At 43.8% G+C, this 17,861-nt stretch overlaps 1 protein-coding gene across 1 annotated transcript in view; it reads left to right on the top strand.

The window, feature by feature from the left end:
* Positions 1–5,614: 5,614 nt before the first annotated feature.
* The window catches only part of LOC120913297 (G-protein coupled receptor 4-like), a 54,596-nt gene continuing 42,349 nt past the window's right edge, over positions 5,615–17,861 (top strand). Inside the window, exon 1 of the mRNA XM_040323156.1 lies at positions 5,615–5,844. The gene's annotated coding sequence lies outside the window, so the exon portion shown is untranslated. The remainder of the gene's footprint in view (positions 5,845–17,861) is intronic.

The following is a 17,861-nucleotide window of genomic DNA, read 5'->3' on the forward strand; positions in this document are numbered from 1 at the left end:
CGGTAGTTCACCCTCACCCACATGATTTTACCATCGAGACAGGCATTGTAGCGCGAGCTACAGTATGCCTGTCCCGATTTTTTTAACCCCGGACTCACCTTGTAATCGGACATCGTAGATTTCGGCTCCCGCGGGGAATGGGCGTGCCTATGGAGAGGGAGGATGATTGACGGCCGGCCCTGGCACGTCACTCTCCCCGAAGACAGCCGGAGTAGGTCTCGGCTCTTCACGGCGCCTGCGCACAGGCTATGCGCAGGCGCCCTGAAGAGCCAAGCCTATTTCGGCTATTTCCGGAGAAGCGTGACGCGCCAGAGCCGGCCGTCAATCATCCTCCGTCTCCATAGGCACGCCCATTCCCCGGTATCTTCGATGAACGATTACAAGGTGAGTACGGGGGTAAAAAAATCGGGACAGGCATACTGTAGCTCGCGCTACAATGCCTGATTTTATGGTAAAAGAAAAAAAAAAATTTGTTTCCGTTCATAGGGTGAACCCCCGCTTTAATCTTCTTGTATTATAACTGTATTGTCTCCCTTTTATATTGTAAAGCGCTGTTTTTAACTGTTGGCGCTATATAAATCCTGTATAATAATGTATGGCTAGACTATGTCTTTCATAATGTGCTAGTATGCAGTGCAAATTATGCCCTTAAAGTGGAGGTCCACCCGAATATTTTTTTTTAAAAGCCAGCAGCTACAAAAACTGCAGCTGCTGACTTTTAATAAATAGACACTTACCTGTCCTGCGTGCCTGCGATGTCGGCAGCCGAGGCTCATCTCTCGGCTGCCCCCGCCGCCATCCTCTGTGAGGGAATCAGGAAGCGAAGCGTTGCGGCGTCACTGCCTGGTTCCCTACTGCGCATGCGCAAGCCGCACGGCGCACCCTCACTGGTCCCCGCTGTCTCATGGGACCAATGCGTTTCCCAGAAGGGGGGGGGGGGGTGCGGAAAGGGGACTGACTCCCGTGGGAGTCTATGCCCCAGAAGTGGGTGCAAATACCTGTATTATACAAGTATCTGCACCCCCCTCCCCCCTGAAAAGTGCCAAATGTGACACCGGAGGGGAGGCTTCCGAAAAGCGGGGGTTCACTTTTTTGCGAGGGGAGAGTTTTTTTTTTTTGGTGAGACTTTACAACCACTTTAACCACTTAAGGACCGCCTCCTGCACATATACGTTGGCAGAATGGCACGGTTGGGCACAAGCACGTACAGGTATGTCCTCTTTAAGTGCACAGCCGTGGGTCGCGGGCGCGCGCCCGCGACCCGGTCCGAAGCTCCGTGACTGCGGGACCAGCGGACCCGATCGCCGCTGGAGTCCCGCGATCGGTCCCCGGAGCTGAAGAACGGGGAGAGCTGTGTGTAAACACAGCTTCCCCGTTCTTCACTGTGGCGCCGTCATCGATCGCGTGTTCCCTTTTATAGGGAAACACAATCAATGACGTCACACCTACAGCCACGTCCCCCTACAGTTAGAAACACAAATGAGGTCACACTTAACCCCTTCAGCGCCGTGAAAATGACAATGGTCCCAAAAATGTGTCAAAATTGTGCGAAGTGTCCGTCATAATGTCGCAGTCACGAAAAAAATCGCTGATCGCCGCCATTAGTAGTAAAAAAATAAATATTAATAAAAATGCATTAAAACTATCCCCTATTTTGTAAACGCTATAAATTTTGCGCAAACTAACGCTTATTGCGATTTTCTTTTTACCAAAAATAGGTAGAAGAATACGTATCGGCCTAAACTGAGGGAACATTTTTTTTTTTTTTATATATTTTTGGGGGATATTTATTATAGCAAAAAGTAAAAAATATTGCATTTTTTTCAAAATTGTCGCTCTATTTTTGTTTATAGCGCAAAAAATAAAAACCGCAGAGGTGATCAAATACCACCAAAAGAAAGCTCTATTTGTGGGAAAAAAAAGGACGCCAATTTTGTTTGGGAGCCACGTCGCAATTGTCTGTTAAATCGACGCAGTGCCGAATCGCAAAAAGAGGCTGGTTCACATTCGCACTGCGCATTGCCCAAAAAACATGTGCGTTTTCTAGGCATTGCGGTGCGGCTCAGGTGCGAATTCAGGCCCATTATCTTCTATGGGCACGCATCTGATTCGCACATGTGTTCATTTCTCTTCAGGATTTCTCTCATTCAGCTCAATACACTTCCCCCCCCTCCCCCACAAATAGAGATTTCTTTTGGTGGTATTCGATCACCTCCTATTTTTACGCTATAAACAAAAAAAGGAGCAACAATTTTGGGAAAAAAAACTATTTTTTACTTTTTTCTATAATAAATACCCCCAAAAAAGATATAAAAACATTTTTTTTTTCTCAGTTTAGGCCGATACGTATTCTTCCACATATTTTTGGTAAAAAAAATCGCAATAAGCGTTTAACGATTGGTCACGAAGTCACGTATATGGAAACGGGTGCCACTGAAATCAATAGGCTGTGACTTGTCATGCGACTTTTTGTCCAAAGTCACATGACACTAATGAAAACCACTTTTGCGGTTCAAGAGAACTTTCCATCCTGCACTTTTTTTTGTCACTGTGGTTGAAAACGAATGTCTTCCCCCCCCCCCTTTTTTTTTCTTACCTCGCTAAGCATTAGAAAACGATTGGATGTTCCAAAAGTTGGAAACTTTGAAACGTATCTCTACAGGTATAAGGCCGGCGTAACTAAACGAAAGAGAAACTAGGAATCCAAGCCATGGCTGTCACAGTTGGACTCCGGGTGGAGAACCCCTCAGGCCATTCAGTGGGGAATGTCTCGCTCTGCCTCGCCCCGGTATTTTCCAACCCCCTTCCTCTTACCGGATTTACTGTGTTCTGCTCAATATGCAAATTCACACACCCAGCCAATCCAATGGAGTCTTGTAGCGATCCCGCGCTCTGCTTCTCTCGCCTGCTCCGGTACCGTCATCTTGCTCTCTGACATAATTGCGAGCTAACATGTATTATAATACAGCTTATCTATCCATAAATGTGGTGTCTGCATTTGTTTTTCTTTTAGGCTTTTTTTTTTTCCCCCCTCTGTTTTCACCAGGTGATCTGGCCAGTAACACACCTCCTGTATTAGCGTGCCTCCACTCTGGATGAAAGAGCACAGGGGGCACCTTTGAACAGCAGCATTGTCAGTCTGGTAGAGAAGTGTTGGATAAACTAGCAGATTTAAATACACTAACATATTGAAGTCAAACTCCAGCTAATACTTTATAAGCAGTTACAGCAAACCGCTTTGTTCCTTTCGGTATTAAAGGGGTGTTCCAGCCTTTTTTTAAGTTTATTAAAAGTCAGCAGCTACAAAAAAGTGTAGCTGCTGGCTTTTAATAAACAGACACTTACCGTATTTATCGCGGTATAGCGCGGTCCCGCGTATACCGCACACCCCTAAAGTGGCCCCCAATCCTGTGGAATTTTTTATTTTTTTTGTACTTACAGTTTTGGTGTCTTGCGCGGCGTCCATCGGCGGCCTCGTCGGGTCCGGCGTCCTTCTGCGGCTTCGGGTGTCCTCTTTGGCGGGTCCGGCGTCATTCTGCGGCTTTGGGTGTCCTCTTCGGCGGGTCCGGCGTCATTCTGCGGCTTTGGGTGTCCTCTTCGGCGGGTCCGGCGTCCTTCTGCGGCTTCGGGTGTCCTTCTGCGGCGACGCAGTGCCGAATCGCAAAAAGGGGCCTGGTCCTTTTTTTTTTTTTTTTTCAAAATTGTTTATTTGTAAACAGGGACAAGGTACAACCATACACACAGCACACATAATAGATTAGGTATACAACAACGAAAAGTAACAACTGTGCCAATTTATAGCAAAGTATCCAGATCACGCGACCGGTCCCCACATTTTCTCTTTATTTCAAGAAAGACCCCCTAAAAGGGGTGTGTACTATTCCATAGGGTAGAAAGTCAGAACTAAGGACAGAGAGAAAGAGAAGGAAAGAAGGGGGGCCTGGTCCCTTACCTGCATTTTGGCCCGGGGCTTAAGTGGTTAAATGACATTTTTTAAAAACAAAGTTTTTTTCATGATGAAAAATGATCGTGTGTACGCGGCATGACTCCCATGGGAGTCTATGCCCGGAAGTGGGTGCAGATACCTGTATTATACAGGTATCTGCACCCCCCCTGAAAAGTGCCAAATGTGACACCGGAGGGGGGAGGGTTCCGAAAAGCTGGGGTTCACTTTTTGTGAGGGGAGAGTTTTTTTTTTTTGTGAGGGGAGACTTTACAACCACTTTAAAAATGGACGTGTCTGAAAACTTTCAATAAAAATGTATTGATTAACCACTTCCTTACCGCGTCATTGTGAAATGACGGCGGCAGGAACCCCTCCTCGATCCAGGAGGACGTCGCTAGATCGTTCTTACAGGCGGCGGGAGGGGACATCCCCCCCCCTCCCGCCACCATCCGGTGCTTCTCCGGGCTCTCCCGTGCCATCGGGGGCCCGGAGAACGAATCGTCCGGCGCTGGCAGGAAGCATAGAGATGACTGGTGACCAGATGGTCACCAGTCATCTCTATGACCGTCGGAGGACCTGGGCGCGATGTGATGACGTCACGCCCGGGTCCCCGTAAGTAAACAAAGCCGCAATTGCGGCTGCTAAGCAACAACAAGCATGAGATTGGTGAATTTTTTTTCACCGATTTCATGCTTTCAGGCCTGGAGGAGAGATGTGGGGTCTTATTGACCCCGCACCTCTCCATAAAGAGTACCTGTCACACACATTCCTATTACAAGGGATGTTTACATTCCTTGTAATAGGAATAAAAGTGATAATAAAAAAAAGAAAATAAAAAAAAAAAGTGTAAAAAAATAAATAAATATGTAAAAAAAAAAAAAGAAATAAAAAATATTTTTTTTAACGCCCCTGTCCCCAGTAGCTTGCGCGCAGAAGCGAACGCACACGCAAGTCCCGCCGACATATGTAAACGCCGTTAAAACCACATATGTGAGGTATCGCCGCGTGCGTTAGAGTGCCAGCAACAATTCTAGCACTAGACCTTCTCTGTAAATCTAAACTGGTAACCTGTAAAAAATGTCAAAGCGTTGCCTACAGAGATTTTTAAGTACCGAAGTTTGGCGCCATTCCATGAATGTGCGCAATTTTAAAGCGTGACATGTTAGGTATCTATTTACTCGGTGTAACATCATATTTCATATTTTACAAAAAAATTGGGCTAACTTTACTGTTTTTTTTAATTCATGAAACAATTTTTTTCCAAAAAAAAGGCGTTTGAAAAATTATTGCGCAAATGGCGTGCAAGATAAAATGTTTCAATGACCGTCGTTTTATTCCCTAGGGTGTCTGCTAAAAAAACATATATAATGTTTGGGGGTTCTGAGTAATTTTCTAGCAATAAAAATATGATTTGTACATGTAGGAAGGAAGTGTCAGAATAGGCCTGGTATGGATGTGTGTATAACTGCCCTGTATGGAAGTGGTTAAAAAAAAAAAAGATGAGTCTGTATTACCTATGGAAGCGAGATTCTTTGCTTTCAGGTTATGGCTCGCAAAGCTTCGCATTATACTGTATATACCATTTCAGGAAACAACTTTTCACGCACTGCAAAGGGTTAAATAGCAAAAAATTCGAAACATGACAGAGAATGAGGTGCCTAGAGCAATGGGGAGAGGGGAGGACCTGAGCCATGGATGGGTTGGGGGAGGAGGACTTGATCTTCATCCAATCTGTAACAGCTGAGTGTCTGGTTACTGCTTCCCTACTCAACATGAGTGAGGTGTGTGAGGGGTGTGAGGTGTTTGTGTGTGTGAGATTTGTGTGGTGTGAGGTGTTTGTGTGTGACTTGAAGAATCAGGACCAAGGAAATCAATAAATTCTGTGTCACCTTCTACAGGTAAGTGTCCTGGTTTGGACTTCCTTATGCTATTTACTAATAGGGGGGACAATATTGTCTGATGGTCAAGTTATTGGCAGGGGGGTGACGCTTTATAATCAGATGTGGAGATCTGACAATGTTGTTGGAGTGGAAATAGTTTTGTCAGGTAGTGACCTGTTTGGTTGCAGTCTATGGTACAGATCATGTCGCTATCAGATCAGATTGGACGCGGTTTAATATTTAGATTGCAACATCACAGAATTCAGTTGTATCTATCAATGGGCTTTTGTAAAGAGCTGCATTATGATGTCATAGCCGGTTGTTTATTATCATCTTAAAACCTTGGTTTGAGAGCGTTTTGCAAACATTTTTAATACATTTTGCCTTGATATACAAGCGATGTCTTGATATAAGAGTAGCGTCATGTCACAACTGAGTATAAAAGAGAAGAGAGCAATATGGTTACATTTAACCACTTCCCGACCGCCATACGACTATAGACGCTGCTGCTGCCATAACCGAGATATCCATCTTTAGTGTGAGCGGTCCTGTAAAAGATAACGGTGGTCTCCGCGGCGAGATCACCATTATCGGCAGCGGGAGAGGGCCTCCCGCCGCTCTCCCGCGCCCTCCACCGCTTACCGGAGCCGTCGGTAGCGGCGGAGGCGATCGGGTCCTTTCAGCTGCTGTGTGGGGATGCGAGTGAGGGCAAGATGGCCCCCACCCTTCCATATAGCATAGCTACACCGTCCACACCTCTCCCCGTTCTTCAGCTCCTGTGACCGATCGCGGGACGCCGGCGGCGATCGGGCAAGCGGGTCCCGCGGTCACGGAGCTTCGGACCGGGTCGCGGGTGCGTGCCCGCGACCCACGGCTGGACACTTAAAGGGGACGTACAGGTACGTGCCTGTGCCATTCTGCCGACGTAAATGTGCAGGAGGCGGCCCTTAAGTGGCTAAGCAACATTTTTCATGTGGTAAACTTGTTGTAGATTGCAAGCTCTCTGGCACACATGAGTATGAAATTCTGGATTGTGACTGTGTATTCTTTGCATAAGATGAAAGCTGTCCATTAAGCCTAGTACACATGGGCTGAATGTTGGAGAACATTTGGCCCATGTGTATGGCAGTCAGTCGGACATGCATGCTGAATAGCCAGCAGCCGACCGGCTCCCAATAAGCACTCTCAGCCAATGGTTGAGAGCGCTGACTGAAGTGTTCAGACAAGGGGAGCCATCCCCTTGTCTGAACACAAAAGCTCAGTGGGGGAGATCGCTGTACTAACAAGGGATCGTTGGTACAGCTGCTCCGACCTGAGCTGTGTGTGTGTGGGCTTTTTTTTTTTTTTTTTTTAGTTCAGCCCAGCAATGTGTACTAGGCTTTATGCTACATTTCTACTATTGCGACCGCAAAGTCACGCTATTTAGGGTGCAACTTTGGAGCGACTTTAAGTGCAGCTTTGATCCAACTGCACAGTCTGTGGATTAAAGTTGCATCAAAAGTTGGAACCAAAGTAGTGCAGGAACCTTTTCAAAGTCGTGGCAACTTTAAGTCGCGTACCGTATTTATCGGCGTATACCGTGCACTTTTTTGCCCTAAAAATCAGGGCAAAATCGTGGGTGCGCGATATACGCCGATACCCGCTTTCCCGCGCCGAGTTTGAATACTGCGCCGGCATATACCTAGCGCAGTACACTCTTGTATAGTCGGGCAGGCTCGGCTCCTCTCGCGCTCACGTCCTGGACGTACAGGACGCGAGTGCGAGAGGAGCTGAGCCTGCCCGAGTGTACTGCGCTCGGTATATGCCGGCGCAGTATTCAAACTCGGCGCGGGGAGGACTCCGCAGAAGGACGCCGGACCCGACGAAGAGGACACCACCGAAGCCGCAGACGGACGCCAGACCCGACGAGGCCGCCGCGCAAGACACCAAAACTGTAAGTACAAAAATCTTTTTTCCACAGGAATGCGGGTCCACTTTAGGGGTGTGCGCTATACGCCGGAGCACGCAATTCCCCCGATAAATACGGTATATGGAAACGGGTGCCACTGAAATCAATAGGCTGTGACTTGTCATGCGACTTTTTGTCCAAAGTCACATGACACAAATGAAAACCGCTTTTGCGGTTCAAGAGAACTTTCCATCCTGCACTTTTTTTTTTTTTTTTTTTTTTTTTTTTTCACTTTGTTTTTTTTTGTCACTTGTTTTCCTCTTACCGGATTTACTGTGTTCTACTCAATATGCAAATTCACACACCCAGCCAATCCAATGGAGTCTTGTAGCGATCCCGCGCTCTGCTTCTCTCGCCTGCTCCGGTACCGTCCTCTTGCTCTCTGACATAATTGCGAGCTAACGTGTATTATAATACAGCTTATCTATCCATAAATGTGGCGTCTGCATTTGTTTTTCTTTTCTTTTTAGGCTTTTTTTTTCCCCCCTCTGTTTTTACCAGGTGATCTGGCCAGTAACACCCCTCCTGTATTAGCGTGCCTCCACTCTGGATGAAAGAGCACAGGGGGCACCTTTGAACAGCAGCATTGTCAGTCTGGTAGAGAAGTGTTAGATAAACTAGCAGATTTAAATACACTAACATATTGAAGTCAAACTCCAGCTAATACTTTATAAGCAGTTACAGCAAACCGTTTTCTGATCACGTGATGTAAACAAAGCTCGGTAATCTTTTATTCTTATGCTGACAGCGTGTGAAGAAAGAAAAGCCGATCACCAGCTCTTGTGTAAGGGACATTGGTCCCCAGTGGAAGAGGCACATCAGCCTTATTAGTGACTACCAGTAAAATAAAGTGCCCTCTATTAATGCCCACCAGAGGTGCCAGTCAGTGCCACCTAGCAGTGCTGCCTATCGGTCTCACCTATCAGTGCCCATCACTGCCACCTATCGGTGCCAATTCTTGGTGCCCACTAGTGCCGCCCATTGGTGCTGCCCATCAGCGTACATCAATGAAGGAGAAAAATTACCCGTTTGCAAAATTTTATAACAAAATATAAAACGTTTTTTTTTTTTTTTTTTTCTGGCTTTTTCCATTTTTTTTTTAACAAAAAATAAAAACCGCAGAGATGATCAAATACCACTAAAAGAAAGCTCTATTTGTGGGGAAACAATTATAAAAAATGTCATTTCATTTGGGTACAGTGATGTATGACCGCGCAATTGTCATTCAAAGAGTGAGAGCGGCGAGCGCTGAAAGCTGAAAATTGGTCTGGGTAGGAGTGCCCAGTAAGCAAGTGGTTAAGAGCCACATTGTTAAAGGAGTTGTAAAGGGAAAAAAAATGTCGCCGCCATTTCTAGTAAAAAAAAAATTATAAAAAATAATAATTCTGTCCCCTATTTTGTAGGCGCTAAAACTTTTGCGCAAACCAGTCGCTTATTGCGATATTTTTGGTAAAAAAAAAAAAAAAAAATGTAGAAGAATACGTATCGGCCTAAACCGAGAAAAAAAAATGTTTTTTTTTTTTTTTTAAATTGGGATATTTATTATAGCAACAAGTAAAAAATATTGTATTTTTTTCAAAATTGGCACGCTTTTTTGTTTATAGCGCAAAAAAAAAAAACGCACAGGCGATCAAATACCACCAAAAGAAAGCTTTACTTGTGGGGAAAAAAGGACGTCAATTTTGTTTGGGAGCCACGTTGCATGACCGCGCAATTGTTAGTTAAAGCGACGCAGTGCCGAAAGCTGAAATTTCACCTGGGCAGGAGGGGGTATATGTGCCCAGTAAGCAAGTGGTTAAGCCCACACCATTCCCTCCCAGAATTCAAGGTACTAATCAATGTTGCATGCCAGGCACCAGTATAATCCACAATAAACAAAACGCTGTGTAATACAGATGCACGTTTGAATATAGAGGCATGAAGGCATTCATACTGAATTGCATACAATATGTGATATTTTGACATCATTGACTGACTACTTCCTGAATGTACAACATTCTGGAAAAACCGGTGACTGATCTTTTAGTAACTGGGGCCTGTGCTGACCCGCACAATTGTAGATGTCATTGCTGGAATTTTTTACCTAATAGCCTGGATTGAGGAGGAAGTTACAAAAATATTTTTACCATTACATTGGTCACAGGGTTGGTATTTAATTGGTCAGGCTATTGATGTGTCAACTCTGATAGTATGCCTCCTAGTGTTCATGCAGGATATTACAACGTGTGTAGCGTTGGTACAAGACCTGAGATATGGGTTCCAGAGAGAGAAAGCTGTTTTGTATATGAAACTATTTTGTGCACAAATTAAACAAAACCTCAGCTGCAAGCAAGAAAATGGTGGAAAAAACTCATGCTAAATTAGTGTAATAAATGTTTTACTGCGCTCCTTCAACCAAAGTGTTGCTAAACCCAGGACCCTGCAATTACTATATCTGGTCTCCCACAGTACACAGAACATGGAAATGCAATTATTTTAGTAAATAAACTGCGAAATACCTTTTCTCATCAGCAGTTAGAGCAGTCTTGTGACTTCTATCAGTGTCCAGCCAAGTACTGGTTGAAGTTTGTAGGAGGAGTTTTCTGACTGACCTATGAGACTACAAGACCCCTGACCCTCTGTCTGGACAGTGCTGATTAGCCCTATGTTGACCACGTGCATCCTCTCCAAGAAAAAAAAAACTAGCAATACACACCAAACTGAGCATGTGCAGCCCGACTCCATAGACTCTGTTATCAGAAAATTATTAGGGGACAGTGGAAGGAGGAGAGGATCAAAGAAGACCGGATCAAACACAATGCGGATGATTAACCCCTTATAACAAGCATGCTTTACTGCATATACAGACTGATTTTACTGTTGTGGGTTTAGTAATCTTTAAAATTGTATACATTTAATAAATCTACAATAAATGACAAATAATCAGTGCACCAATGTGTCATAAATATCAATATAAACGTGCCAAGTACAAACGATGGTCATTAAATGCACAATGATAAATCTGCAAGGAAAATGGCCGCCATAAATACTGTATCCAGTGAATAAATGTGGGATAAAGACCTCCACCGTGATTTCCCATTGGGCACACTCTCCTCTTCTACATATGACCCACTACAAAGGTCCTATTGCGCTCTGGTAGAAAAATCCAAGCATATATAGCTTTGCTGGACTACTCACAGGAGTTTCTCTTTCCTCCCACAGAACATCCACTTACTGAGGCTCCGATCACACAAGTGCAAGTTCAGATGCGACTTGAGTCGCACAGAATCGCATGACAATGGCATTGTTTTTCAATGATGCCTGTTCACATCAATGCTACACAGTGTGATTTTTCGGATAGGGTTTCTGTACTACTTGGTGTGAGTCCAGTGTGAATTTTGGCCCCACAGAATATGCTGACCTTGCAAAAGTTGCAGCCAAGTTGCACTACATAATCTCACTCTAAAGGCCCATACACACGATCTGACTTTTTGACAACAAATGTTCGACGGACCCGTTTGATCGGACAATCCGACCGTTGACCGCATGTACGCTCCATCGGACAAATATTCGCTGTGAGAACAGACAAACTTTCCGGGAACAAATGTCCTACGTCGGCTAATCCGATCGCGTGTACACAAGTCCATCGGATCTAAAGTCCAAAGTACAAACACGCATGCTCAGAACCAATGCTAAAGATCAGACAACAATGGCAGAAGTTGCCCAAAGGATGGTGGTAAAGAGCAGAAAAACCACGTAGTACGTCTATTACATCACTACGTTCGTGTTTGTTGGCTGAAAACGTCCTGCCGTGTGCATGCATATCAAGTTCATGGATAACGCCCTTCGGAGCAAAATCTGCAGAAAAGTCAGATGGAAGTCCAATCACGTGTATGAAGCTTTAGTCGGATTGCAGCAGTGTAAATCTAGCCTTAATGGGACAATCCTCGATGGATCAGGTGGTGTAGGGTCAAACGATCACCCAATAAAAACAAAAATGTGCTGCACACAGTGCTCACTGTAACATAGCATCATTATTATTATAAAATATATATAGTGGTAAGGGGAATACTGCGCTAATGAGAAAAAAAAATTGCTAATAAAAGCCAAGCTGCGACACATACAAACATGTGAAACCATGCAAAAACAAAATATAAAAGGATAGAATATTTTATATATATATATATATATATTTTTTTTTAAGACTGTAAAAAATTGCACTTGCAGGAACTGCATATTTTTGTAAATGTAACAGTGCTGCGGCTTATCTAAATAGCTGTGTATGCTTCAATGTTAAAGGGTTTGTAAAGGATTTTTTTTTTTTTTTTATCTTAATAGCTTCCTTTACCTTAATGCAGTGCTGTTTTCATGTCCTCATTGTTCGTTTTTGCTCTCAAGTTGCTGTAATTCTTCTCTGATCTCCACACTTCCTGGTTGTCTGTTTCCTGATCACCACAGTGCTGGGAGATTTCTCTCTGTGGTCACTAATCAAGGAGGTGTGATTACTGTGTGTCTAAAACCCCTTAGCACCAATCAGTTTCGTTTTCCAAACCATCACTGCCCTGTATTGGCTCTGTGACTCTGTACAGCAGAGGCAGGAAACAACATGCAAAAACGAAAATAGAAACTGTAGGTACATTATATGATTGATTTTTATCTATTTGTAATCGTTTTTAAAAGGAATCAGTTAACTATTATGTCTCTATACCCTGTAAACAGTCATTTCAGCAAAAAAAAATGTTTTATTTACAACTCCTTTAACTTTGCCCAGCCAGCCCGCACACCGCTCTCTCTCCAGGATTGCCTTTAACCTCCCCCAAAACCACACCTTGCATGTTTTGTCACACTGATGCCATCAGGGGCAACCTATCAGGGGGGAAGTCACATGGTAAAATCATTGTCCAGATATGGATGTATACAGGATGATGTGTTTGAGAATTTTTAACATTACCTTTTTTTTTTTTTTATGGTAATTGAGTAGGGGTAAGTGGGATCTGGCGGACCATTATTGGTAAAAGGAGACTTTCAGATTTGTAATAAGCCCCCTGCCTGCACACCCCCACAACCACCAGGCCAGGGTTGTGGGGGAGAGGCCCTTGTCCTCATCAACATGTTGACAGACAGAATGTCCGTGTGAAAGTGGCCTCTGATCGTTAGTCGTTGCTTAATTTTTGATAATTTGGTTCATTTATGGTTGTGCAAATGCGTCAAAGCAAATTTTCGCGAAATGGGGGGAAAAAAATATGTGACTGGTACAAATTACATTCCTTAAATGAAAGTTGGAACTGGTGGCGTTCCTGTTCAGGAATTTACAGGATTCCTATAATGAAATTTTACAGGCTGTGAACTACCAGTATACATTTTCCCATGGTGCTTCTAACCCATCTATTTTTTTTTTTTTTTTTTTCAAGTGAAAAATGCGCATGCAGCTTCTGTGTTTTAGACATTATTTGCCTATCTTGGAGTTCAGCTTTAAGTCACTAGATCTGCATGACAGCTAGAAATTATACTTTAGCAGATATACATTATATCAAAGCTTTTTCATGCTTTCAGAATTTTAAATTGTGCAAATACCATTCAGACTTTTATTTTGAGAGGTCAATGATTTATTGGTAAAGCTAGCATGCCTTATAAAATGTAATATTCTGTACAAAGGTCTCCAGATCCACCCCAGCGTATACAGGATGTATAAACTGATGTAATCCCCGGCTTCTTGAGTAAATACATTTTACTTTATATATTTTCTACTGTTTGCTGTAATTCTGTGGTGAAATGCATCAATCTTTCCACGGAACAATTGCATGTGGCTAAGCGTGTATGTAGAAACATGTTTAAGACATTTGTGCGGATTGTGTTGGAAACAGTATGCCGCCGCTGCCGCCCCCCCCCCCCCCACGATTGGTCAGTAGCACTTAACCCCATCACCGGCGGCTTCTCCTGCTCGTTAGGCGGCCTCCCGTTTTCCTGCTTTTCACGATTCTTAACGGCTGTTTCCGTTTCCTCCCTCCTCGGCGCCCAATCAGGAGTAGGCATGTGCATTTTGTTTCGTTCCGAATAGAAATTCAGACGAATATTTCATTATTCGGACATTCGGGTGCATACGTATTCCCGAATTGTAATATTAAGGAATTTAACCGAATCCGAACAAATGTTTTCGAATTGAAAACCCGCGGACGAAACATCTATCTTCTATCTATCTTCTATCTATCTTCTATCTATCTTCTATCTATCTTCTATCTATCTTCTATCTATCTTCTATCTATCTTCTATCTATCTTCTATCTATCTTCTATCTATCTTCTATCTATCTTCTATCTATCTTCTATCTATCTTCTATCTATCTATCTTCTATCTATCTTCTATCTATCTTCTATCTATCTTCTATCTATCTTCTATCTATCTATCTTCTATCTATCTTCTATCTATCTTCTATCTATCTTCTATCTATCTTCTATCTATCTTCTATCTATCTTCTATCTATCTTCTATCTATCTTCTATCTATCTTCTATCTTCTGAAATTCGAAATTCTTATAGAATGAACTCAAATTCGAATAGAAAAATATTAGAAGAGTAGAATATTATAATATATATATATATATATTTATAATATTTTTCTATTCGAATTTGAGTTCATTCTATATGAATTTCGAATTTCAGAAAATGGAAGATGGATAGAAGAAGCCAGGTCGTATTCTATTAAATTCCATTCTGTTCTTTACTATTCTTTGATTTTCATTCTATTGTTTTATTATTTTATATTCTATTTTATTGCATTCTTTTTTAGAAATCGATTTATATTTTTTAGATTTTGATTCAAATTTGCTTTCAATTTTCATTCGAATTGTTTTCGAATCCGATCGTAATATTATTGAATCCGGTCGAAATATTTTAGAATTCGACCGGATTTTTCGAATTCGGTCGAAAACGAACGAATTCAGAAAACAAATTTAACACATGTAACGAATCTAACTTAACGAAATTAATCAAATAACGAATTAAAACGAAAAAAAACAAATTTTGCCCTTTTGCACATGCCTAATCAGGAGTCTTCTCTTTTCGGCCAATCGGAAAACAGGGTCTCGCACCCGCTTCTGATTTGCCAGATTGAGGATCAGTGTTTCAACAGTGAATGTTCATTCGCCGTTGTAACACACCTAGGTGGGATCAGAGCGCATTCTCTGCGACCCGAGCCCACCCTATTAGAGCCTCCGGCTCTAATCGGGTGCTTAGAAAATTCTGGCCTCTGTAATTCATGCGCCCAAATAGGGGGTGGCCGAGGATATGCATGAATTCATCCATTGCATATGGGGGGGGTGGGATAGAGAGAGGGGGCGGTGCCCCTAATGAACAGGCCGACATTGATGGGGGAGGTATATTATATTTAACATGACACTTCTACATGAATCATCTGCCCTTACCCAAGATGACCAGGCTAGAAATGCTAAGGTATGTGTATGTTTGTGTGTTTGTTTTTTAAAGTATGGCGCATGGATGGGGGAAGTTTGCTGTGAATATTAAAAATAATGAATCAAAGTGATTGTAAGGCCTCATGCACACTGGATGTTTTTGGACATTTTTACAGCAGCTGTTTTTGGCAGTAGATGTTTTTTTTTCTACAGTCAATAAACTAGGGTTCGACCGATATATCGGCCGATATTTGGCCGTTTTGGAGAAATCGTCATCGGCCGATTTTTATCCAAATTAGGCCGATATTTAACATGGCCGCGAATCCGGAGCTAGGCCGAAGCCGTGGCCTTTCCTGATGCTGTGACTGCGGCAGCAATCCGCGGTCACAGCATCAGGAAAGGCCGCAGCTTCGGCCTAGCTCCGGAGCCGCGGCCATCTTGGTACACCCAGCGCGGCGGCCCTCCTCTCTGTTTACACCCACACAGGAGGAGGGGCCCGCGCTTGTGGGACACACACCGCTCTCTGGTGTCTGTACTACGGGGGGCAGGGGGGGTCTGTACTGAGGAGGGGGGGTCCCGGGGGGGGTGTCTATACTGGAGGGAGAGGGGGTCTGTACTGAGGGGGGTGTCACTATTTTTTGCAACGGGGCGCTGGTGAGGCTACTTGTGATGGGCGCTGGTGAGGCTGCATTTGAGCGCTTCATTAAAAAGGTGGGGTATACATGGGCAGGGAAAATGGGGTCGGGATGGAGCCAAAATAAGGTTTTGTCTAAGGTGTCAAAAAGCCTTGCACCAGCCCTGACTGCCTGACGAGTGCATTCGCTGGTTTGAATGCACCATTATCTCTATCTATATATATAAAACTCAACGTGTGTGTGTGTGTGTATGTATGTAATGTATGTATGTATGTATGTATGTATGTATGTATGTTCCAGCATCACGTCCAAACGGCTAAAGATATTAACATGAAACTTGGCACACATGTTACTTATATGTCAGCAACAAACATAGGATAGGTGGTTTAACCCTTACCCACCCCCATTTGCCATGGTCGGGGTTTTCCTTTAAAGTCCCATTCAACTCTATGGGAAATACATGTTACTTCATAACTTCCAAACCGCTGTACATATTTCGATAACACTTGGTCACATGTTACTTATATGTCCACTTAAACTATAGGATAGTTAATTTATCCCTTAACTACCCCCATTTGTGAGGGTCGGGGTTTTTGTTTAAAGTCCCATGCAAATCAATGGGAAATGTATGTTCCCACATAACTTCTGTACGCCTGGAGATATTTCAATAATACCTGGTACACATATTACTTATATGCCAAATAAAAATATATGACAGTTAAATTAACCCTTACCTACACCCTTATATAAAAGATGGGTATAAAAAGGTTAAGATAGGAAGACCAGGCAACGCCGGGTATTCAGCTAGTAGTACATAAGACAGGGCTGACTTACCCAAAAGCCCTTTTATTGGCCCTTAAGCCAGGTGACAAAAATTCATAGGACAGGCATTGCATTAGGTTTATATTGGATTATTTCTGCAATAATTTTCGGGGGCCGCAAACCCATGGCCGCGGTGAAACCTCATCCGTACTCTCCGATTTCTGTACTTGGCTCTACTACCTCCTGAGGGGTTTCAGTGTGGAGAACCAACACAAGTAAAAGTAATTATAGCCCCGGGTTTCTTTTCTTTTAACAAAAGGAAAATGCTACACAATGTTAATTAGACCAGTCGCAGACAATGGACAGGTCTAGAAGGCTGAGAGCCGTCAGGATTACACAATGACAGTGAAATAACAGCTTTGTAAAGAACAATATAAAGGAGGGGGGCGGGCACAGAGTCCTCCTCTGATCTCTTATCTAAACTGGTCCTAATTCCATTTTACAATGAAACCTACTGTGCTTTAGGTACAGTTAACGCCAATCATTTTACAGACTGGCAATAAACAAATGAATTGCTTATTAAAGTAGAGCTCACAAGTACACATGGGCATCAGACTGCAGTTCAAACATGCCATACCTCATTGCAACCCTAAAAGAGGAAGAGTTAAGGGTGAAGTACGGTATGCAAAAATGCAGGAGCACACCCCTGCCATCACACGTGTGTTCCTGGGGTTTACCAGGCGCAGATGGGCCCCTCCCCCTCTTTCTCCACCCTGCAGCGTTGTCGGCATAACTAAAGCATAGTAAACTGTTTGAATGAACAGTACAGAGCACTTCCATTCATTCACTGTCCAGTGCAAAGAAAGGGACTGAGGTTCTCAGTTTAACAGCGGCACCACGCAGTGACAGAACAGGTAGTGGCTTTGCAGGGTGGGGGGGGGGGGTGCGAGCCGCACCCGAGCCAGTCGGCACATCTGGGACCTGCGCAATGATCCCCTTCTCTCCGTGGTCACGGCTCTGATCAGTCTCGGGCAGCGGCTGTCAGCCTAGCAGAGTGAAGCCGCCTCCCCATCCTCCTTTACGTCTAGACCAGGGGTGTCAAACTGGCGGCCCTCCAGCTGTTGCAAAACTACAAGTCCCATGAGGCATTGCAAGGCTAACAGTTACAAGCATGACTCCCACAGGCAGAGGCATGATGGGACTTGTAGTTTCAGAACAGCTGGAGGGCCACCAGTTTGACACCCCTGGTCTAGACAGTGCTGTGCATGCAGCCGCTGCCCGAGACTGATCAGAGCCGTGACCACG

Source organism: Rana temporaria, chromosome 9 (genome assembly GCF_905171775.1).
Source record: "Rana temporaria chromosome 9, aRanTem1.1, whole genome shotgun sequence".
NCBI lineage: Eukaryota > Metazoa > Chordata > Amphibia > Anura > Ranidae > Rana > Rana temporaria.